The 21,856-nt window shown below is 41.2% G+C and overlaps 1 long non-coding RNA gene across 1 annotated transcript; it reads right to left on the bottom strand.

Annotated features, from left to right (window-relative positions):
• Nucleotides 1-14,277: 14,277 nt before the first annotated feature.
• LOC143270822 (uncharacterized) lies at nt 14,278-21,404 on the bottom strand. Its single transcript, XR_013048046.1, has 3 exons — nt 21,219-21,404; nt 21,052-21,144; nt 14,278-16,925 (listed from the first exon to the last, which is right to left on the bottom strand). It is a non-coding gene; the product is annotated as an uncharacterized LOC143270822 (long non-coding RNA).
• Nucleotides 21,405-21,856: the final 452 nt, after the last annotated feature.

Genomic DNA, 21,856 nt, shown 5'->3' with positions numbered 1-21,856 from the left:
GGTCCTGTCATGAAGCCTGGCAGAGCAAAGTCACTTAACTCTCCTACATTCATTTGCTGTGGGCATTCCAGGAGGCATGGCGGATTTGGTCAGGAGCATCTAGGGAATAAGAGCTTCTAGCTATAAGCCTTGCCTCATTCGCTCTTCTCTTGTAGCCCTGATCATCAGAGTAAGTGGATGTTTCAACATCCCAAAGATGTCATTTCCTTTGTCTTTGTTAGGCTCTTCACTATCTATGTGACTATGGGAAAGTTTTGGGTCCTCATTTCTTCAATTCTGAAATATGACTACCAAGTTGGGGAGATGGCTCCATCGTGAGAAGACCTACATGTTGAGCAAGTATTAGCAACTGAGTTTGGACTCCTCTCTTTAAACCTATGTAAAACTAGGTATGTTGTTTGAGTCTCACACACATCACACACACACACACACACACACACACACACACACACACACACACGATAAACATAAAATAAAATGAACTGGGGTGATGCCACACACCTTTAATCCTAGAATTCAGGAAGCAGAGAATGTGGATTGATATGAGTTCTAGACCAACTTGGTCTAAAAATACAATTCCAGGCCATCCAAGACTATACAGTCAGAACTTGTCTCATACAAACAAACAAAACAAAACCAAATACAATAAAATATGGATGCCAGTACTGATTTGAGAGGATGGTGGCAAGGATAAAATGACATGTATATGAAAATATTAGTTCATACTGCTGTTTGTAATAATGTGAACAACCAGCTATCCAGAGTGCTTGTGCTGTACGTATGTATCATCTACTCTATCTCTTTCTCTCTCCTCTCCCTTTCTCTTTATGAGACAGGTTCTCGCTGTTAGCCCAAGTTAATCTGGAATATCCTATATAGGCCATGCTGGCCTCAAACTCATGTTCTGCCTTATCCTCTGAGTGCTGTGAATTAAGGTATGAGCCACCCAGCCTGTCTTAGAGTTCTCTGTCTCTACCGAGTAGTTTTAAATCTAAAGCAGGGAATGTTTTTACTCAAAGTGTTGAAACTTGTTAAGCAGACGCCAACTCTAAGTTACTAGATTCCTGATTTGGCTAAAAAATTTAAGGTGATGCTGGAGTACCTGTACAAATTTCACTTCTAAATGTTAGGCCTCCTCTCCACAAGCTTCACAGTGTGTTGCTAGGAGCTGAGTGCAAAGATGGAGTCTTGGGAGTAATAGGTGTTTCTGGCATATTAGAACACTCTTACTGTGCATAAACTGGGAGGAGGTGGTTCGGGGGCAACTTAAGGAAATGGAAGAAACAAAGAGGTTTTCAATCATCAAAACGAGATTAAGATCCACATATCTGACTGGCTGTGTGAAATTAGATCAATGTAATCTTTTAAGTTTCAGTTTGCTAGCTTACTGGTTGGACAAATGTTTACTGAACATGCACTGTGTACTACACATGGTTATGAGCCTTTGGGATGTTGGGTGGACACAACAAAATCTCTGTCTTTATGGAGCTTGCATCTTGAAGGGATGTTGGAATGGAAGGTAGGTATGTGAGGTCTTGTAAGTAAGTATTCATGATTTTTTGTAATACAGTGAGAACTAGAATAGCCATATTCATAATAACAGTATTAGTATATATATTTATATTTAATTTTTTTATCTTACTTGGATATAAGTCTGTGCATATGCATGCCTGGTACTCATATAGGCCAGAAAAGGGTATTGAATTCTTTGAAACTCTAGTTACAGACAGTTCTGAACTATGTGAGTGGTGGGAGTTGAACCCAGTTCCTCTAGAGCAGCAGCCAGTGTTCTTAACCACGGAGCCATCTCTCTAGCCCCAGTATTAGTATAATTTAATGGAGTAATAATTACCTGGCTAAAACTCAAGCAAATCCAGGAGTAAATGGCTAAAGCAAAGCACTTGAGATTCTTGTAATATGTTCCATTCCATGCTGACTGTCTGTATATTTGTTTGTTCCTACTGTGGTTTCCTCCTTAGCAACTACGTGCATGATAAAAATGTAGCCCAGGGTGGTCCTGAGCAATAGGCTTCACCTCTGTTCCGATGACCTTTCCTCACACTGTTTCTAGGATCAGAGAGCATGAATGTGGACTCTTGACATTCCAAACAACTCCTCTTGTCATGCTGTTAGCCAGGTGACAGTAACCCCACTAAACATTCTCACCAGCATCATGTCCCACCCTCCTAGGTTTCAAAATTCTATGTATTCTTTTAAACGTGTATTTATATGATGTAGGTGTCATTTGTGGAAGCCAGAGGACAATGTGGTGGAGTGGGTTTTCTCTTTCCACCTTTATATGATGTCAGGTGATAAAACTCAGGTTGCCAGGCTTCTGTTGCAAGCAACTTTACCGGATCCACCATCTCACCCGGTCCAACCCTCTACTCGCTAGTCTCTTTTCCAGCAGAGGCTGAGAGAGAGAGAAATGTAGTTCCTAATTCCTTGTGGTTCATTATTTCTAGTTTGACTGTTTCAAATGGCGAGTTTTACCTCCCTACAGAACAATAGAACCGTGACTGATGTTTCACGTGTGGCCTGCGCTATCACGTTTCCAGCATAACTTTGGACTTTAGGTGAAGGTATCCAGAGAGCTGGAGCTGAGTGAGCAGCACGGGGCCTACCTTGCTTCCCTTTTCCATTGTCCTTCGAGTTCCTATCTCTATCAGATTACTTATCACGTTGCTTTGGGACAATCTTTTTGTTTGCGTAGCTAGCTCAACTGCAGGTTCCCCTGAAGTGCTGACAATGTGTGCTGAACCGCTGTGTCTGCTATACCTGGGACTTGGTATAGGTAGCCTATACTAAATAGTAAGGAAAGGTGTGGGGGGGATGTAGGAATTGCCTCATAACACTATTTTTGCTTTGTTGTGTTGTAGCCGAGTAATTTATAACCCTATTTTGCATTTAAATCAGATTTGAAGCAAGGACTCTTCCAATTCCTCTAGAATGCTCTCTGCCTGAGGTAAACGCCTCAAAGCTGTCCGGACTCCATCTTTGCAGTTTTCCCTGGTTGTCCTCAACAGTTTTGTAAATCTCAGGGCCCTGTCTCCTTGAAACACTGACTTTGGATTGAGAACGGTTTCAGTGTAAAGGTCCTTTCCATGTACAGTTCTCTGAAATGCTTGTTTTCCTTAACTTTACCACCCGTCTTGTCTAGTTGGTCAATTGTATTTCACCCATTCAACTCCCAGCTGAGTCACTTCTTCCAAGCATCTTCTTCTTCCTTTTTATTTATTTATTTAGGTTTTTAAAGACAGGATATCCCTGTGTAGCCCTAGCTGTCCTGGAACCTGTTCTGTAGACCAGGCTGGCCTCGAACTCAGAGATCTGCCTGCTTCTGCCTCCCCAGTACTAGGATTAAAGGCATACATCACCACTGCAGGACTTCTAAGCTTGTACTTCTTTGCCAGCCATTTGCTTCCCTCGTGGAAAAGTGGTTTTAGTTATGTTATTTGTAATCTGGGGAGATGTTGTTTATCACATACAAAGTTACATTTAGAGAGAAACTGGTTTTGGTGTTATATTGTACAGCAAGGTAATTGTAGTTAACAGTAATACATTATAATATTTCAAAATTTCTAGAAGATTTTTTAATGTGCTTACCACAAAGAAATGGTAAGTGTATGAGGTGATGGCTATGTTTAACAGCCGGAGTTGATTATTAAACAATGTGAACACATGTGGAAAAAATCACATTATATCCCATAAATATGTACAATTAGGATGTCAATTAAAAACAAAACTAAAGATGGGGTGGTTGTGCACACCTATGACCCTGGAACAAAGAAGGTACAGGAGAAAAAAAGGGGGGGTTGGGGATTTAGCTCAGTGGTAGAGCGCTTGCCCAGCAAGTGCAAGGCTCTGGGTTCTGTCCTTAGCTTCGGAGGGGGAAAAAAGGTACAGAAGGAGAATCTAGAGTCAAGGGCTCTCCTGGCCTGCATTAGCAAGATCTTACCTAAAAAAAAAAAAAAAAAAAAAAAAAAGAAAAGAAAACAAAGCAAACTGAGCTGAGAGAGAAGAAATCGGGGGACACAGAGACAGAAGAGGGCAGAGAAAAAGAGAACTGACTCTGGTGATGTTACTTATGTAAGCTGTGCAGACTTAAGCAAGTAGCTGAACTCTTCTGAGCCCCCTTTTTTTTCTGGAAAAAAAAACTGAGAAAAATCACTGTCATGTCTTGGTATGGTACTGTCTTGTTGTGAGCTTCAGATCAAACAACAGTTAAGAAAACACCTTGGAAAATGAACTCAATGGTTATTTTCAGGACACCTGTGGTTAGTGTGGTTACCACCCACGCTGCCCCTTGCCCCCCTCCCAGTTGGGCTCCAAGAATTGATCCTGTCTTAAACCCCCTAGCCTTGTGCTATTGCTGGGTGGGGGAAAGCATTGTTCTTCGTATCTTGACAAGTTGATCTTGGCTTAAGACTTGTTGCCCTCAGGTCTTTTCAGTCAGCATCTGGGGGAGCCCCTCCTTTGCCTTCTCAAACGCTTATTATCAAGTGTCTTTCCATGCTGTGTTGCTTCTACCTCCCTAGCCTGCTTTGTCGTCCCAGGGAAAAGTGGTTCTTGTTGGGGGGAGGGGATAGGGCACATTGCCAACCTCTCCATCCTCTGCACCAGAACTCCCAGGGTCCCCAGACTCCAATTTCTCAGGCATAATTTCTTTACATTTACCAAGGTTTACCTTATGAGGTATTTTAGATGGATACCAGGCAGGTAAGTTACATTTTGCAGAGATTTCACTTATTCCCAAAGCTCTGCCTCCAGTGCTTGGTAATTACAGTACAAAACCCAGAACTTTTTCTGCCTTTGTGGAAAAAAAACCCTCAGCATTTGCCTTCCCTTGACCCCAGCTTCCAGACTGCGCTTGGGTCTGCGCTCAAGGCTCCCGTGGGAATTCTCCAGCTTGAATTTGACCAGATGCTCAGTGTCCTGTTTAAATCACACTCACCAGTGTTTTTTTTTCCTCTTCACTTTGTATAGCTTTTGTACAGACCCTTAGATTTACTCAACATGTTCCCTCTCCAAATAGTTCTCTCTGGTGGGTAGGGCCACAGTACGTCTTTTTCTCCTTCTGAATCCTGTCTGTTTTTACCTTACACTCTAATGCCTTTTTAACCATAGCTGTTCAATAAGAATTCGTAATACAATAAGTTGAAATTGAATCAAGGTTTAAACAAGAGTGATTGTCTTGAACAAGGTTGGCCCTAAGATTGCTTCTCAGTGGATGTTTTTTTGGGAAACTCTATTCCAGATTGTTTAATTTAGTTCACGTTTTAAAAATCTGGATGAAATGAACACTAAATTATGACAGAGATTACTGAAAAGAAGTTCACAACGTCTAAAGTATTTAGTATCTGGCTCTTTCCAGAGAAAGTTTTCCTTAATGTCTTCAAAGTGTTTTGAAGTGGTTGTGACCCTGTAACCTTCTCTTCCAAGGTTACAGGAAATGTCTGACTTATCAACTCCATTTTACTGTGTCATCTATCCCTTCCACTCACTTGCTAAGTCTATCCATGGAGAGTTTAAAAGGTTTCTGTTCCATGTTGCCCTGAACTCACGTTTCATTTCTTTCCCAGGGAATAAAACTAACTTCCTTTGCAGAGACCAGCTCCTTGCCTCCCTCCCTCCCTCCTTCCCTGCATCTAATTAATGTCCCTTTGGCTTCGGTGGACACTTTACAAAATGAGGGCTCCTTGCTCATGTTCACAGAGTCTCAAAAAAATGCTCAGGGTAATTTGAAGACAGAGCAGATGTTAAATACAGGGAGATTTTTGCAGACAGCTAAACCACAGAGACACTTAAAATCCCCTTGCAAACGAAGACTAACTCTGGTTCACCCACAAGGTGATTTATTTCCATAGCTCTTTGGAAGAAAGCAGGATCAGTTTCCTAGGGCTCAGCTTACTCAGCAGAAGGGCTAATCTCTGTTAAAATGTATTTTGGCTGAATCCAATCTTGCTCTCATTGGTTTTCCTTGTGTACTACCTTCAGTTACCAAGCATGGCCACACCTCACAAATGCCGCCCAACTCTAAAGAACATTAGCCTTAGTCTAAACATAAATACTGAAGGAATAGTAAATACTTAACATGAGATGGTGCCAGGAAGTCTCAACTTGGACCCAGTGTCCAGAATCCCTGATGTCACTAGTGAGACAAAATGCTTAGATAAACTACACAGGGGGCTCACTGAAACAATTCAGATGACTGAATCGCTTCCATTGTATATCATCTTTCTTGATCATCACATATCATTTTTACACTCATTTTTATTACGAATACATGGGCACTGGAACTCTGTTTCCCAAAGTAGGAAAACAATTGGAAATAGCTCTATGAACTCTGATTAGCAACAAGGATACACAGTAGGCATACACCATGTTCAGTGAAGAGTTTGTGAATGAATAGGGTGGTTAGCTCACAGACTGTGTCGATATTCAGAATATGGTATCACCAAGTGTGCTGCTTTAGCATACTGAGGCTGGGAATCTGCAGAAGCTGAATCTCAATCTCTCTCTCTCTCTCGCCCTCTCCCCTCTCCTCTCTCCCCTCTCCCCCTCTCCCCCTCTTCTCTCCCCCTCTTCTCTCTCCTCTCTCTCCCTCTCCCCCTCTTCTCTCTCCCCTCTCCCCTCTCCCTCTCCCCTCGCCCCCTCTTCTCTCCCTCTCCCCTCTCCCCCCTCTTCTCTCCCTCCTCTCCCCTCTCCCCTCCCCCTCTCCCCCTCTTCTCTCCCCTCTCCCCTCTCCCCTCTCCCCCTCTTCTCTCCCCTCTCCCCTCTCCCCCCTCTTCTCTCTCCCTCTCTCCTCTCCCCCTCTCCCCTCTCCCCTCTTCTCTCCCTCTCCCCTCTCCCCTCTCCCCCTCTTCTCTCCCTCTCCCCTCTCCCCCTCTTCTCTCCCCTCTCTCCTCTCCCCTCTCCCCTCTCCCCTCTTCTCTCCCCTCTCCCCTCTCCCCTCTCCCTCTCCCCCTCTTCTCTCCCCTCTCCCCTCTCCCTCTCCCCCTCTTCTCTCCCCTCTCCCCTCTTCTCTCCCTCTCTCCTCTCCCCTCTCCTCTCCCTCTCCCCTCTCCCCCTCTTCTCTCCCCTCTCTCCCTCTCCCCTCTCCCCCCTCTTCTCTCCCTCTCTCCTCTCCCCTCTCCCCTCTCCCCCTCTTCTCTCCCCTCTCCCCTCTCCCCCTCTTCTCTCCCCCTCTTCTCTCCCCTCTCCCCTCTCCCCCCTCTTCTCTCCCCTCTCCCCTCTCCCCCTCTTCTCTCCCCTCTCCCCTCTCCCCCTCTTCTCTCCCCTCTCCCCTCTCCCCCCTCTTCTCTCCCCTCTCTCCTCTCCTCTTCTCTCCCCTCTCCCCTCTCCTCTTCTCTCCTCTTCTTCTTCTCCCCTCCCCTCCCCTCCCCTCCCCTCCCCTCCCCTCCCCTCCCCTCCCCTCCTCTCTCTCTCTCTCTCTCTCTCTCTCTCTCTCTCTCTCTCTCTCTCTCTCTCTCTTTCTCTCTCTCTCTCTCTCTCCTTTCTTTCATCTTTCTGCCTTCCAGTTTTCCTGACCTTTCTTTCTCCTCAAAGTGAATCATGAAAATTTCAATTCTTCTTTCCCAACAGAACCACAGGAAAACTACAGCCCCATTTCTCCAAAGCAAGATGTAAAATCTAGAAAGGTCACATTCTCCTTTCTTCCATATTCACAAGGAAAGATGGCTACCTAAAAAGACAAAGAAAAATCCAAGTAGACAGGCCTTGCTGGGTTTCCCTCAGTCTATCTCTAGGACATATTTCCTTTTTGTCCTTTTTGTAGTCTCATTTCTACATAAATACCCACCCCTCACTGAATCTGAGCATCAAAGAATTTTCCTTAGGTCCTTGGATCTTTATCACTGAAAAACCTGCCCTCATAAATTCTGGTTCAATGAATTGGTCATGTCTCTCCCTTGTTAATTTGTGGTGTAGCTGTCAGCTGTGTTGCTTATGATGAGTGAGGAAAGTTTCATATTTTTCTGCCTCTATAAATAATAACAGTCATTATTAAAGATCTGTTATAAAAGTGGCTGGCTCTTTTGCACTACAAAAAATGTAGACTGGCTTAATTGTAGCAGGCAGTGTCTATGTAAGTGTGCAAAGTTGAGTTTGGTTATGTAAGGTTAGAAGAAATTATTGAGGAACTTGAATGCTACCCACAGCAACTGGAACTTGTTCCTTAGGAAGTTTTCAAGGCCATCCACTGTCCTTGGTGCATACATGGTATTTAGCTAGGGAACAAGGCTGACAAGTACCAAGCTTGATTTTCTTAGATTTTTTTACTACCCTGTGAGGAATGCCTTAACAGTAGTATCCATCACAATTTGCAAATGATACCATGCACCTGTGCTCAGTTAAGAGTAATTAGATTAGGCTATGAGGGCACACTCTATGAAAATGTTTCAAGAATACTTGAAAGCTATTTTCATAGTCTTGACCATTAAGAAGCCCAAGATACATATATGACAGACAGAGTCTCATGTATTCCAGCCTGGCCTCAAACTTGCTTCATAGCCAAAAATGATCTTGAATTTCAGATCCCCCTACCTCCATCTCTTGAGGGCTGAGATTACAGTTGCACAGTACCACATATGTTTTATGCAGAGCTAGAGTCAACTCAGAGTTCCATGCATGCTAAGCAATCACTCTACGACTGAACTACATCTTCAACCCAGAAGCCAAGGATGTTTTATCGTCTCAAAAACTAACAAGGAACACTATAAGTAGCGATGCCAAAAAATAATACCATGTCCTCAATTTCTTTTAAGATCCATGTATCAAATGACCTGCTGGAACAATAGAATGGATTACATCATTATCATATGCCTTTGCTTACATCTTCTATCACTATGAATGATATCACCATTGATCTAATTGCCTAATTACCCAAGCCAGAATCACAACAGATCTATAAAACTCCCCATGTCTTTCACTACTCATTTTCAATCAGTCATACAAATTGCTCGTTACTATTCCATGTGCAGTGTCACATATTCGGGTTCTCATTCCCCCTGACTTTCACTACTTTATGATTTTCTCCAATCCCATCCTCTAGCCCATCACTCACATCATTGAAAGAAAGATGCACTTTATAAATGCAAAAATGTCATCTTTACACTATATAAGTAGAAAGGTGCAATACCATAGCAAGGTTCTTGAATCCAGGTTTTATGTGACACCTGGGGCAGGGATGTAGTAGAGTAGTAGCTTAATATGTACACACCCCAGAGTTTGACCTCTAGAACAAAAAGAATATAAAAAGTTTCATGTTACATACCAGCACTCAGTTATGAAGACCCAAAGGTCTCAGGAAATCTTTTTTGTTGTTGTTGTTCAATTAAGAGTAGGCATATGTAAATGTGAGTGGACAAAATAATATGAACAAATGCTTTTAGACCGAGAGAAAAAGGAAGGAGAAAGGATGTTCTGTGACTTTCTTTGTTGAAGAGGGATTCTAATTTCCACAACCCATCTTGAAGGATAGAAATCCTGCTCTCTGTAACTCACTTTCGGGAATGAATAAACGATGAGAGAAACGGGGCAAATGGTGAGACTTGGTTTCTAGGGTTTGTTGAATCTCTTTTCACGGTAGTATTCAGTGTGCCAAGATGCCATACTTCAGGAGTATTATTTCTTGAGTTCTACAACCATTCCATTTCTAAGTGGTCAGTGCTCCTCCATATTCCTTTCAGGATAGAGCCCAAACTTGACTGACAGGCCTTGTGTCCAGATTATTTCATTCTTCTCCTTACCTCGTGCCCTGTGCTCTATGGACATAGAGCAGGGTCTGTTCATGTCCTAGTGCCCTGGAACATACTGTGGTCTCTCTGGCTCCCCTTCCCCCTTTTCTTTTCCCTACTTGTAATTTCAGACAGCTTAGCCATTACCTCGTTGTGAAGCCTTTCTTCGATCTTCCTAGCAGAGGCTAGATGCTCCTCAATGCCCCCATGGTATTCTGACCACACTTGGAATATAATGCTAACCATTTCCTACTATAGTGTAATGGCCTGTGTGCTGCTGGACAGTTTTATGTCAACTTGACACGCCTTAAAGTCTGAGAGGAAGGAAGCTGCTCTCAGAGAAGGAAACCTCAATTAAGAAAATGCCTCCATAATATCCAGCTGCAGGGCATTAGCTCCTGCCTCCAGGTCCTTGCCCTGCTTGAGTTCCTGTCTTGGCCTCCTTTGATGATGAACTGTGGTATGGAAATGTAAGCCGAATAAACCCTTTCCACCCTAATTGCTTTGGTCATGGTGTTTCATCACAGCAAGTGTAACCCTAACTAAGACAGCCTGTCTGAGGACCCAAGCTAGTGGGAGCCCATGGACACTGGACTGACAGCTGGGGAGCCTGCATGGGACCACACTAGGCCCTCTGAATGAGGGTGACAGTTGTGCAGCTTGATCTGTTTGTGGGTCCCCTGGCAATGGGACCAGGACTCATCTCAAGTGCACGAACTCGGCCCCAACTTGGTAAGCCAGCCTGTGTTGACTACACAAGGGAGACCTTACCCACTATGAGGAATGGGTGGGGGTGGGTTGGGGAGAGGTGGAGGGAGTGGGAGAAGGGGAGAGAGGGGGAACAGTGGGCAGTATATAAAATGAAAAAAAATTTTAAATAAACATTAAAAAAAAAATAAGACAGCCTGTCTAGCCATATCTCTTACAATGAGTTCTTTGGGGGAGATGGCATGTCTCTTTTTTTCTGTGACTAATGTCCATGGTAGTCTTTCCTTCAAAGTCTGTGTAATAGGAATATGTGGATGAAATAATTTGAACATGTTTACGGTGACACATGAGAAGCTAATATCATATTCCCTTGTGGAGTGTGAGTTCGTAGATACAGAAAAGGAAAGCATGAAGTTTTCAGATGATCTAAAATTTGGAGATCTCGGAGTGTGGGATTTTAAGGAAGCTATGAGCAAAGAGAAATTGCGTGATGTCCCTACAGGAACATCTCTTTGTTAGATAGGGCAAGATCTGGCAACAGAGATTTCTTTTCCAACAGAGAAATAATACAACTGAATGAAACAGCCTACTTCCTGGGAAACTTAAGGATAACAGGATACACAGAGCGAACAGAAGGCTACTGCTTTGGGAGGCAAAACAGACATTTAAAAGGAAATAGATCTCCAGACTTTCATTTACAAGAAAGTATCAGAGTGACAGCACCACCAGCATCTCCTTCTCTCCAATCTTCATGAGTCTTGTTCCTTAGTACTGTGTATAACAACCTGGAAGATAGTCTGGGTCTGGCCATGCAGGTGAGGCAGTGACTACCTGATACGTTTTTATGAGAATAGAGTTTAAGTTCTTAGGGAACATGGCCATGCTATGCAGTAGTCACCCCTTATGCATGGTTCTGTTTTCCATGGCTTTAGCTCCATAGGGCCAATAAGAGTAAGAAAACAATAGAGTTTTCAATAAATAAAACTTAAATCTGATAATCTTGCTCACACTGTAATACCGACACTTCAGAGGCAAAGGCAAGAGGATGACTATATCTTTGAAGTCAGTGTTGAAAATTTAGTGAGTTACAGGTCAGCATAAAGCATAAAATGAGATCCTAATAGATAAAAACAAATTTTTGAGCTTTAAATTGTATGATTTTGAGTAGCATAAGAAAGTTCCACATTGTCCTTCTTATTGCCCAGGACATGAATCATCCCTTTAGCCAATGCACCCAGGCTGTAAATACTACCCATTTATAAGTAACTTAGTAATTCTGGTTGTCATATCATCTATGCTTGTATTTAAGTGGTTTCCATTTTGCTTAACAAAGGCCTCCAAATGCAGAAGTAGTGGTGCTAGAGATTTTATTGTAGTACATTGTTATAATTGTTCTATTTGTTATTAAGTATCATTGTTAACTTCTTACTTAGTATATTAGTGACTTTTCTCATTGTGTTGACCAAATACATGACAGAAATAACTTAAGGAAGGAAATATTTATTTTGGCTCACAGTTCAATGGGCACAGTCCACCATAGTGGAGAAGGCACAGTACCATCCATAGCTGTGGGAAGGTGAATTAGAAAGCAGTAAGCATTTATAAGTTTGCACTCTCACCAGCAATGGAGGATTGTTCCCCTTGTTCCACATCCTCTCCAGCATGAGCTGTTGCTTGTGTTTTTTTATCTTAGCTATTCACACAGGTGTAAGATGGTATCTCAGAATCATTTTGACTTGCATTTCCCTGATGGCTAAGGATGTTGAACATCTCTTTAAGTGTTTCTTGACCATTTGATTTTCTTCTGTTGAGAATTCTGTTTAAATCTGTATCCCATTTTTAATTGGATTAATTGGTGTGTTGATATCTAGTTTCTTGAGTTCTTTATATATTTTGGAGATCAGCCCTTTGTCAGACATGGGGATGGTGAAGATCTTTTCCCATTCTGTAGGCTGCCATTTTGTCCTATTGACAGAGTCTTTAATACATGGGGAGGTGCTTAGTCTTTTGTTGATACTCATGGGAAACCAGCCCTTTCCTAAACAGAAATGGAGGAGGAGAAACTGCAGCCAGGATGGAAAATAAATTTATTTTAAAAAAGAAGAAGAGGAACAAAGAAAGAAAAGCAGAAAGCAAAGCATGGGTCAGAACCAAAATTGAGTATATCCTTCTCGTAATCTTGATACCTTTCCCACTTGACCCCCACCAAAAGTCTCATCTTCTAGGTAGCCCACAGTCTCAAAAGCTCCATAGCCTCCCTCCAAAATCAGTACCACTAGATGAGGACTAGTTATATAAAAAATAGGCCTATAGGGGACACATTACAGGTAAACCATAGTATTATGCTTACTTTATAAATTAAACTTTATGATAATTATATGTGCATAGGAGAAAATAGAGAACATGTAGGGTTTGACATTATCATTGCATGAACATGTTACATGTTGATTTTAGAATGTAATAAGGGAGTGTTAATGTACTTACTTCTGTATCATTCTATAAGAGTCTGAATGACTCTTGCATGTAGGAGGTATTCTTTCCATATAGAACACATCGAATCAGACAGTGTGGTATTAAAGACAGATTATCAAACTGGGAAATAGAGAAGTATGAAAAATTTGACATCTTGCTGCTGTCTGCCCATGGACAAGTTATTACCATTCTTTGACTCTCTGTTTCCTTCTATTTACAATTAGAATGCCAATATGTTCTTCATGGGTTGCTATAAACCACATTAAAGAAAATATGTGACATATTAAGCAAAGAGTACATGCTCAACATATGTCAGTTGGAACCAAGGAAATGAACATGAAAGGATTCACAACATCTACCCCAAAGGATTCACCCACTGCATACCAGTTAGTCACTCAGGTTAAATTCTAGTTAGTGTTAAGGGCTCATTATTACTATCACTAATACTACTACTCTTATTATTACTATTATTTTACTTACCAACTACAGTTTCCCCTCCCTCCACTCCTCCCTGTTTCTGCCTCACCCTTCCTCTCCTCCAGATCCACTCCTCCTCCTGTTTCCCTTCAGAAAAGAGCAGGCCTCCCAAGGATACCACCTGAACACAGCATAACAAGTTACAATCAGACTAGGCACAAATCTTTATATTAAGGCTGGATGCGGCAACCCAATAGGAGGAAAAGGGTCTCAAGACTAGGCAAAAGAGTCAGAGACACCCCTACTCCCACTGTTAGGGGTCCCACAAGAAAGCTCAGGGAATCTCATGGAAAAGGGGGAGGAAAGTGTATATGAGCCAGAGGAGTTGAAGACACCACAAGAATCAACTAAGACACTACATAGAATCAACTAAGCAGAGCTCATAGGGGCTTATTGATACTGAAGTGATAGCAGGGACCTTGCATGGGACTGTACCAGGTCCTCTGTATACATGCTATGGTTGTGTTAAGGGCTTTTTGATCTCAGAGACATCTTCAACTGCTGATTAGGCATAATGATACATGTGTACAATGCTAGGGGTGCTGAGCCAGGACTTCTACAAGTACATTGCCAACACAAGCTAGGTAGGAAGTTCTAGACCAGCCTATATTAAGTAGTGAGACACTGGTGCAAAACACAAAATAGAACAAGAAAGCAAAGAGGGCATGGTGCCACACACCTATCTGTTATTTGGGTTATACTTCAAGGTAATATAATTTTTTTTTTTGTTTTTTCGAGACAGGGTTTCTCTATGTAGCTTTGCTCCTCTCCTGGAGCTCACTTGGTAGCCCAGGCTGGCCTCAAACTCATAGAGATCCGCCTGTCTCTGCCTCCCGAGTGCTGGGATTAAAGGCGTGCGCCACCAACGCCCAGCCCCGGTAATATACTTTTTATTAGTTAGTATTCCCAAGCTAAATTTTCATACTAATGAAAGCAAGAATGTGACAAGAATCAGAGAGTAAAGTACCTTACAGTGATAGGAAGAGGAGAAAAGGCAGACCATGACAGAAAATGAGGTCTTGGACTGGGAGTAGAGCTCAATGTTGGAGCTTCTGCTCAGCATATTCAAGGCCCTGGGTTTCATCCTCGAAGACACACACAAGAAATAGTTCTCTGTAATCATGAATATGACAATGAAAACAATTAGCTCCTATTTTGTAATTTGCTAAGGTCTTTACCACGTGGCAGCAAGGATCTAAAGCGGCAGCAAGGATCTAAAGCATAAGACCTAGTTTCTGTTACTAAGGTTGATTGTATGTGTGTTCCTGGAGATCAAAATTGGGACCTCCCATATGCTAGGCAAGTGCTTTACCATTGAACTATGTTCCAAGTCCTGAGATTAACATTTAATTGGCCTTACATGTGCATCACACACACACACACACACACACACACACACACACACACACACACAGGACCATAAACCATGAGGTGAATGCTTTAAATTGTGACATAAAATAAAATGTGCATTTTATTAAATTCTGGGAATGAAACAGTGCCACGGTGTGGTTCCTGCACTGAGTTTCATAAAGCATATGTGGAGCTCTTCATTTTAGAGCAGAGGAGATGTTATTGAAAATATGAATTAATTTTCCAGGAAACACAAAGACAGGGAAGAAAATGAAAGCTGTCCATCTTTGTCATCTTAGATGGAGAAGGAGATGTGTGAATGACATTTCTGGATAAATGTGAAATAGCCAGAAAGACCAGGTGAAATCAGGCCTTTAGGATATCTATACATTCTACATATATGAACTAGTAAAAAATATAGATGGAGTGGGAAAGTCAGTGGTTGGGGAAAAGAATCTGTAGATCCTTATGAATTTCCAGTCTCATTATAGAAAACTGAATCCTGCTTGGGAGGAAGAAAAGGGCCTGTTTTGTCTTGGAATTTCCTCAGGGTCTAGACTAGTGTATGGCTATTAGTCGTTCAGTAAATGTCTTATGCAAAGCCCAAACAGTGTTGTTTTCATTTTCTAGACGTGCTCTAACAAAAGAACAGACTATCTGGTTTAAAATAATCAAAAGATACTATCTCACAGTTTTTCAGGCCAGAAGTTCAAACGCCAGCTGCTGTCAGGACCAGGCTTGCACTGGAACCTTCTAGAAGAGAACTCTCCCTTGATTTTTTCCAGCTTCCGGTAGCCCCAGGTGTTCTTTGACTTGTGGTACCATTACTCCATCTGCCTGTATTATCACATGACCATCTGCCTTCTGGCTGTCTCCATCTCCATATGGTGTTCTCCTCTTTGGAGGTCTGTCTTCTCATCTAAGAAGTACAGCAGCCATATTTAGGTGAGGGGATCACTGCAATGACTTCATCTTGAGTTAATGACCTGAGAGCTCCTATTTCCAAATGAGTTCATATCACAGGTACTGGGGTTCAATGCTTCAACATATCTTTGTAAGGAACACAATTCAACCCACATCAAGACCCAAATAATAGCATCTCCAGATTCCCAAGTTGGCAGAACAGAGACTTTCTCTAGACCTAGCTTCAAGCTTGGTGTTTACCATGGTGGTGCTCTTAATCAGTCTCACTTACTTAATTTTTCTGAGAAAGATCTCTGTACAGTTGATCTTTTAAGTCATGTTTCCAAACTTTTAATCCACTTGTTCACTTGTGTGCCCACTACCCTTCTGTAAGGCTTATGTTTTTAAATGTACCCTTTAAATTTTTTTCAAGGTGACTATGTTCTTTGCTTTATAAATCTTTGAGTAAGGAAAAGTAGGGCTCTTGAAGAAGCAGGAAGGACTCCTGAGCTGATGGAGGGCAGGGAGACATTTTAAGCCCTACTCCTTGATTTACAAGGCTTAGCTAGTAGATATGCACTGCCTGAGATCCAGCTATTTTTCATCTCACTAGTTTCTCTAGGGTGAGATCAGCAGCCCTCCTTCCACAAAGTCAAAATCTAACTATGGCTTCATCTGAGCCTCTGGTTCCAGATTACGGAGTGATAAGAGAGGATTAGAGCTATGTTTCTTCTCTATTTGGGCTCCATACTGACTGAAATCCACACATTGGAGAATGTCTTTTGGGCTTCTGTTAGTTTACTGTAATTCTAAACTTGACCACTAAGTTGGTGACTTGTAAAAATGGAGATGTTTTTCTCCCACAGGATTGAACACCAAAATCCAAAGCTAGGTTCTAGCGGAGTCAAGGTTTCTCAGGGAGCATTATTGTTCCTTGCCTCTTCCAGCTTGTGGTGGCTGCCAGCATTTCTTTATCTGTAGCTTTATCAGTTCCATCTCGGCCTCTTCCTTCATTGCCTCCTCCATGTCTGCTTTTACTATGTGATTAAGGACAATTGCTGTTTGCTTCAGAACCCACCTGGAAATCTCAAGACAATCTCCTCATTTTAAGATTCAGAATTTATGGCATCTGTGAAGGCTTTTTTCCCCCAGTTACATCATGTGCACAGATTCTGGGGATTACATTGTGAATACACCTTTTGGGGAGCCATTATTCAATCCACTACAGTGTCGTTTTTCTTGGGGAGGTTCCATCAATTTTGCCAGATTCTCAAGATTCTGTAAATCAAAGAAAAATTTGGAATTATCTTTAAGTGCCTTCATTTAAAAAAATTAGTATTTATTTGTTTGTTTGTTTGTTTGTTCAAGGGAGAGTTGTATGAATGCCTCAGCACTCCTGTGGATTTGCCATAGCCAAAGATACTCCTGGAGTAACATTTAAAACACATTGTTAATATCTATATAGTGATTCCTTTAAATGTTTGTGGAACATACAATTAAAATATTGATAGAAACAGCTGAATTTAATCCACCTCAAAATGTCATGTGAGGATTTCATTCATTAGCATTCATTGAAATATTTAGGGACTGAATATTTTCAGCATGCTTTGTACTGTGTAGCTCGACAAGAAATGGAAATGGCCCAGACAATCAGTCTATATCACGGGTCTGCCAGAGTGCAGACCTCACTGTGCTTCTCAGAAGAATTGAAAGTTTTCAACTTACAGTGTAGTACGACCTGAGACACTCTGCAGGTTTCTGAATCAGCTCATTATTTGTTTAGTGCCCTACCATTTGTTTGACATTATGTAGACACAAGGCTCTATTGAATGAGGGGAGTGTGTTAGCTGGTAGGTCATAACTGGGGGCTTGGAATTACAATCCAAACAACCTGTCACACATTTCAGTCACACGTAGCAGCAATATAATTCTGTTGCTTTGGAAATAGTTAAAAGCTAATTTTACAATAAGAAGACAAGCTATTGAAAACAGAGAGGGGTGGGGTTGTTGTGTGATTGACAGACTGTCGTTAGTACTTGACAGATATCCATGATTGTTTTTCTAACAGGAAAATGGGTGATTCTTAAAAGCAATTTTAGATTCCTTTCTACATTTTTAAAAAGAAAGACTCTCTCATCAGCCTTTCTGTGTAGTGTCAGTGAATGAACTGTTTCCTCTTAAGTCCTGCACACTGCCTTGTAACCTTCAATGGTAGAGCAATATATCACAAACATTTGGATGTGGAAAGGGAAATAGCCAGAAATAATCATTAAGGTCATATGGGATTTTCAGTGCATCTGTTTATACAGCATGGGTCCTAGAGAAGACTGTTGCATTTTAGGGAATATTTTACCCTGATGACGAACTGTAAGACAGTGAGTCACTTTCATAGTTTGACATTTCACTGTAAAAGTACTTGAGAGCAGGTGCATCACTTTTATGATCTGCTTATGTCCTGAAACAAGTCAGAGGTACCTTGCATGATAAAACATAGGATGTATTGGATGATGAGCTCTTTGTGGGACTACCTTAAAATGGAAACTTGCATTTTTTCAACTTGTTATAGAATTTAGTGCAGTCACGATAATGGGCCATTTGGGCACTAGAGAATGGGAATGGCACAATCTAATCATAATGCCTATGATATTACATCTACATAATGCCATAGTCACTTGTTCTACAATCAAAACTATTCACTTTCATGCATTACTATATTACCATTAAGGTTCACAGTTTTGATTTTTTTCCCAACTCAGAAACAAGTTTCCCATATAAACAATGTTATAAATTTTAAGCCTATCTGTAAGCCAGGGTACCTATGACTACTTTATCCATAATATGCTTAAAGTATGGCACAATAACATTTACACACACACACACACACACACACACACACACACACACACACACACACACACAAGTAAAACTCAGTTTTGTGTACAAGAAAACTATTACCATTTTTCTTTCCTGTGTGATTTTCCCCACAGCTGTGCCATACTCCTACTTCCCATCCTTTTTCAGGCAAGCCTGGTCAAAACTATCACTCTGCTCTTAGAGTCAGAAGTGAGCTCTTCCATGTCTGTAAGGGAATAAGAAGTCAGGGTTCTTTTAAGGCACTAGAGGCTGGCAACCCCTTGTCTTGTCTTTTCCATCCTTGGATATTGGTCTGATTTTTGCCAAGACAACACAGAACTTCATTTCTGTTGTTGTTGTCATGTTCTGCCTTTTTGAGGTAGAGTCTTGTTTGAGAGCCCAGGGTGGCCTTGAACTCATGATCCTCCTTCTTCTATCTACTCAGGGCGAGGATTATAGGTATGTGCTACGTGCCAGCAATGCAGAGCTTCTTTAAGGCTTTTTATTGATGCCACTGGTGGAAATACAGGTATAAAAACTCTCTGGTCTATGCTACACTTTCTATATGTTCATTTACTTCCTCAAAGTACAGGCATAAATCCAGTTACTAGGTAGCTCGACTGTGCCCTGGCCTTTTTCTTTTTTTCCACAAACAAGAATGAGTCCTTCAGGTCCTTTCAGTCTACCAAAGGATTCAACCACATAAACAAACCTTTGCCATGTGACATGGTACCTACAGTGATGGAGTGCTTTAACCACATAGAGAGGTGGGACAAAAGAGTCCATGTTCTGCTTAGTCAAAAAGCTCCTCAGAGCAGACACTAAATCCTGATTATGAAGGATGAGGTGCTCAGAAGGCAGACCAGGGACTATGAGAAGACATTTTAGGCTGAGACAAGAATAATGAAATATCACTTTCAGAAAAATAAGAGCTATTTGGTGTGGCTTGATAGAAGCTCAAAATATGGCAGTGTGAAAAGGTGAGGTTAGATAAGGAGTTTAGGTAAAGAGCCTTGCATGTCATGTAGAAGATAGGTTTATCCTGTCGTTTTTAGGGAGAAATGCTATGCTCAGATTCACCATGTTAGTTTCATTTGGAAAATAGTTTGAATGGGAGGAGAGTGAAGAGAAAGTTCCTCAATAAAAGGATAAGAGAAAGAAATATAATTTACTAAAATATGCTTCACCATTTTTAGCTATTTCTAAATGTACAATTCAGTAATCTTGCACACAGCCGTTGTTGCACAATCCATCTCCAGAAGGCTTTTCATCTTACAAAGGTAAGACTCTGTACCCATTAAACATTAACTTCCCACTTCCTCCTCCTCACATTCCCTGACAACCACCATTCTACTTCCCGTTTCTGTGAATATTCTGTCTACCTCGTGAAAGTGGAATCATTTATTTGGGGCTGACTTATTTAGTTGTTTTTAATTTTTACATTAAAAGTAATTCATGCTTATAGATTAACAATATCAAATAGCACTCAAATGTGTAATATGGAAAGTGAAATCACAGAACGGATGATAGATTTGTGAAAAACATTTCCGTCTATTAACATAATTGATTTTATTGCCTACTAAACCTTTGTTATATAATCACTGACAATTAGTTAATGTCATGAAGACTGAAACCCGGGAAGGTGCACCTGAATGAATGAGCAAACAGGAGTCTACTACAGGACCCTAGATGTCTAATGGTTGGCTCAGAATAAGGCAGTGGGATGCTTTAGCTATGTGACTCCAAAGTTCACAGACTTTTCTTGATCATATTCTTTCATGATGAGTACATGCTTATCAAGCTTTCTTTGAGGTAATTGAAAAAGTTTTGAGCTAAATGTGGTAGAGCACACCTTTAATCCCAGCACTTAGGAGGCAGAGGCATATAGATATCTGTGAATTTCAGGGCAGTCAGGGCTACATAGACAGGCCTTGTCTAAAAAGAAAAAAAAAAGAATTTCTTAGTTGCTAGAAGCATCAAGTATGAATAGCAATGTACTGGTGGCACACTTATTCCTAAAGACAGCATTACACAGCACCGCCCCCTGCCCCCCCCCCACAACCCCCCCATCTTCAGGCTTTTGCATTCTTCCTGCCTCCTCTTCTAAGATGCTCCCTGGGTTTTAATTTGCTTATGCATGCACGGGGAGGATGTGAAGAGATACCTCCTGAAGGCTGTAATCTTAGGTTTGCATCACTATGCCTGATTTTTTGTGGTGCTAGGGATTGAACCCAGGGCTTTGTGCAAGTACCATTCCAACTGATCTCCATCCCCAACTTGTAATGATTATATTTCACAAAAAGGCTTATCTCAATTCTAAATCAATAATTCCAAACTCTTTAAGACTATACACAAGACCAGCATTTCCATTTCTGTTTCTCAGTTCTGTCCCACAGTTCCATAACTATCACTGAGGCGTCGGTGTTTTCACTGGCCAGCATTGAGTAATACGTATTATCCATGACTCCCTAAACTTTGTTTCAGCTTTCATTAGTGTCTGACAGAGACACAAATAGATACAAATTTGGAAGAAAAATAAGAAGAAAACTACCTTTCAGACTGAACAGACACAATGACATTAGTTGTTGTATGAACTATTCCTGGGTAGATGTGAACAGGTATCTATTCGTCTCAGATATGGCACCTACAACAGACCAAAGAAATTATTACACCCAAATATAGCTTAGCAAACCAATAAGTTCAATTGGAGTTACTTACAAGAGGATGAATGAAGAATTATCAACATAATAGGGGCAATTTATGGGTGATCAGCTATACCACTAAAAACAAGTCCTCCTACAAGAAACACTATCCTTGAAGAGTGGTGGGTCTCCATAGGCCTCCCCTTCCATGATGGACCATAAGTGGGCCCAATATAGTACACATCTGCAGGTATTCATTGCTGCTAAGAAGTGCTCAATGGCCATGTCATGCCCGGAGGTCAGCATTCCACTACACTAAGCCAGAAACTTTATGCTTTGTAATAGCCCTGAAGCTTCTTACTCATTTATGAAAATTGTATTTCATTAGAAAAGATGGGAACAGCATGATATTTTGAATGTACTTGGACAATAATGCAATTTAAAAAAAATATTTTCACTCCATTGAATAGAACATCACATTCTGTACAGATTTGCAGCAGCATCAATTCAACGAAGAGCTCTAAAAATACCCATTCAACCTTTTGACCATCAGATTTCTCATCTTATAAGTAATTCAGATTTTATCTACACAGAATCACACCATGCTCTCAAAAAATATATTGAACATTACCATGCCTTTCTAGGTTTCATGGATTATTACCAACAGTAAGAATTAAAGTTATTATATAATGGCAAGACGACAAACCTTAGAAT

The sequence above is a fragment of the Peromyscus maniculatus genome, chromosome X, assembly GCF_049852395.1.
Source record: "Peromyscus maniculatus bairdii isolate BWxNUB_F1_BW_parent chromosome X, HU_Pman_BW_mat_3.1, whole genome shotgun sequence".
NCBI lineage: Eukaryota > Metazoa > Chordata > Mammalia > Rodentia > Cricetidae > Peromyscus > Peromyscus maniculatus.
This window is presented reverse-complemented; position numbering and strand designations above follow the sequence as displayed.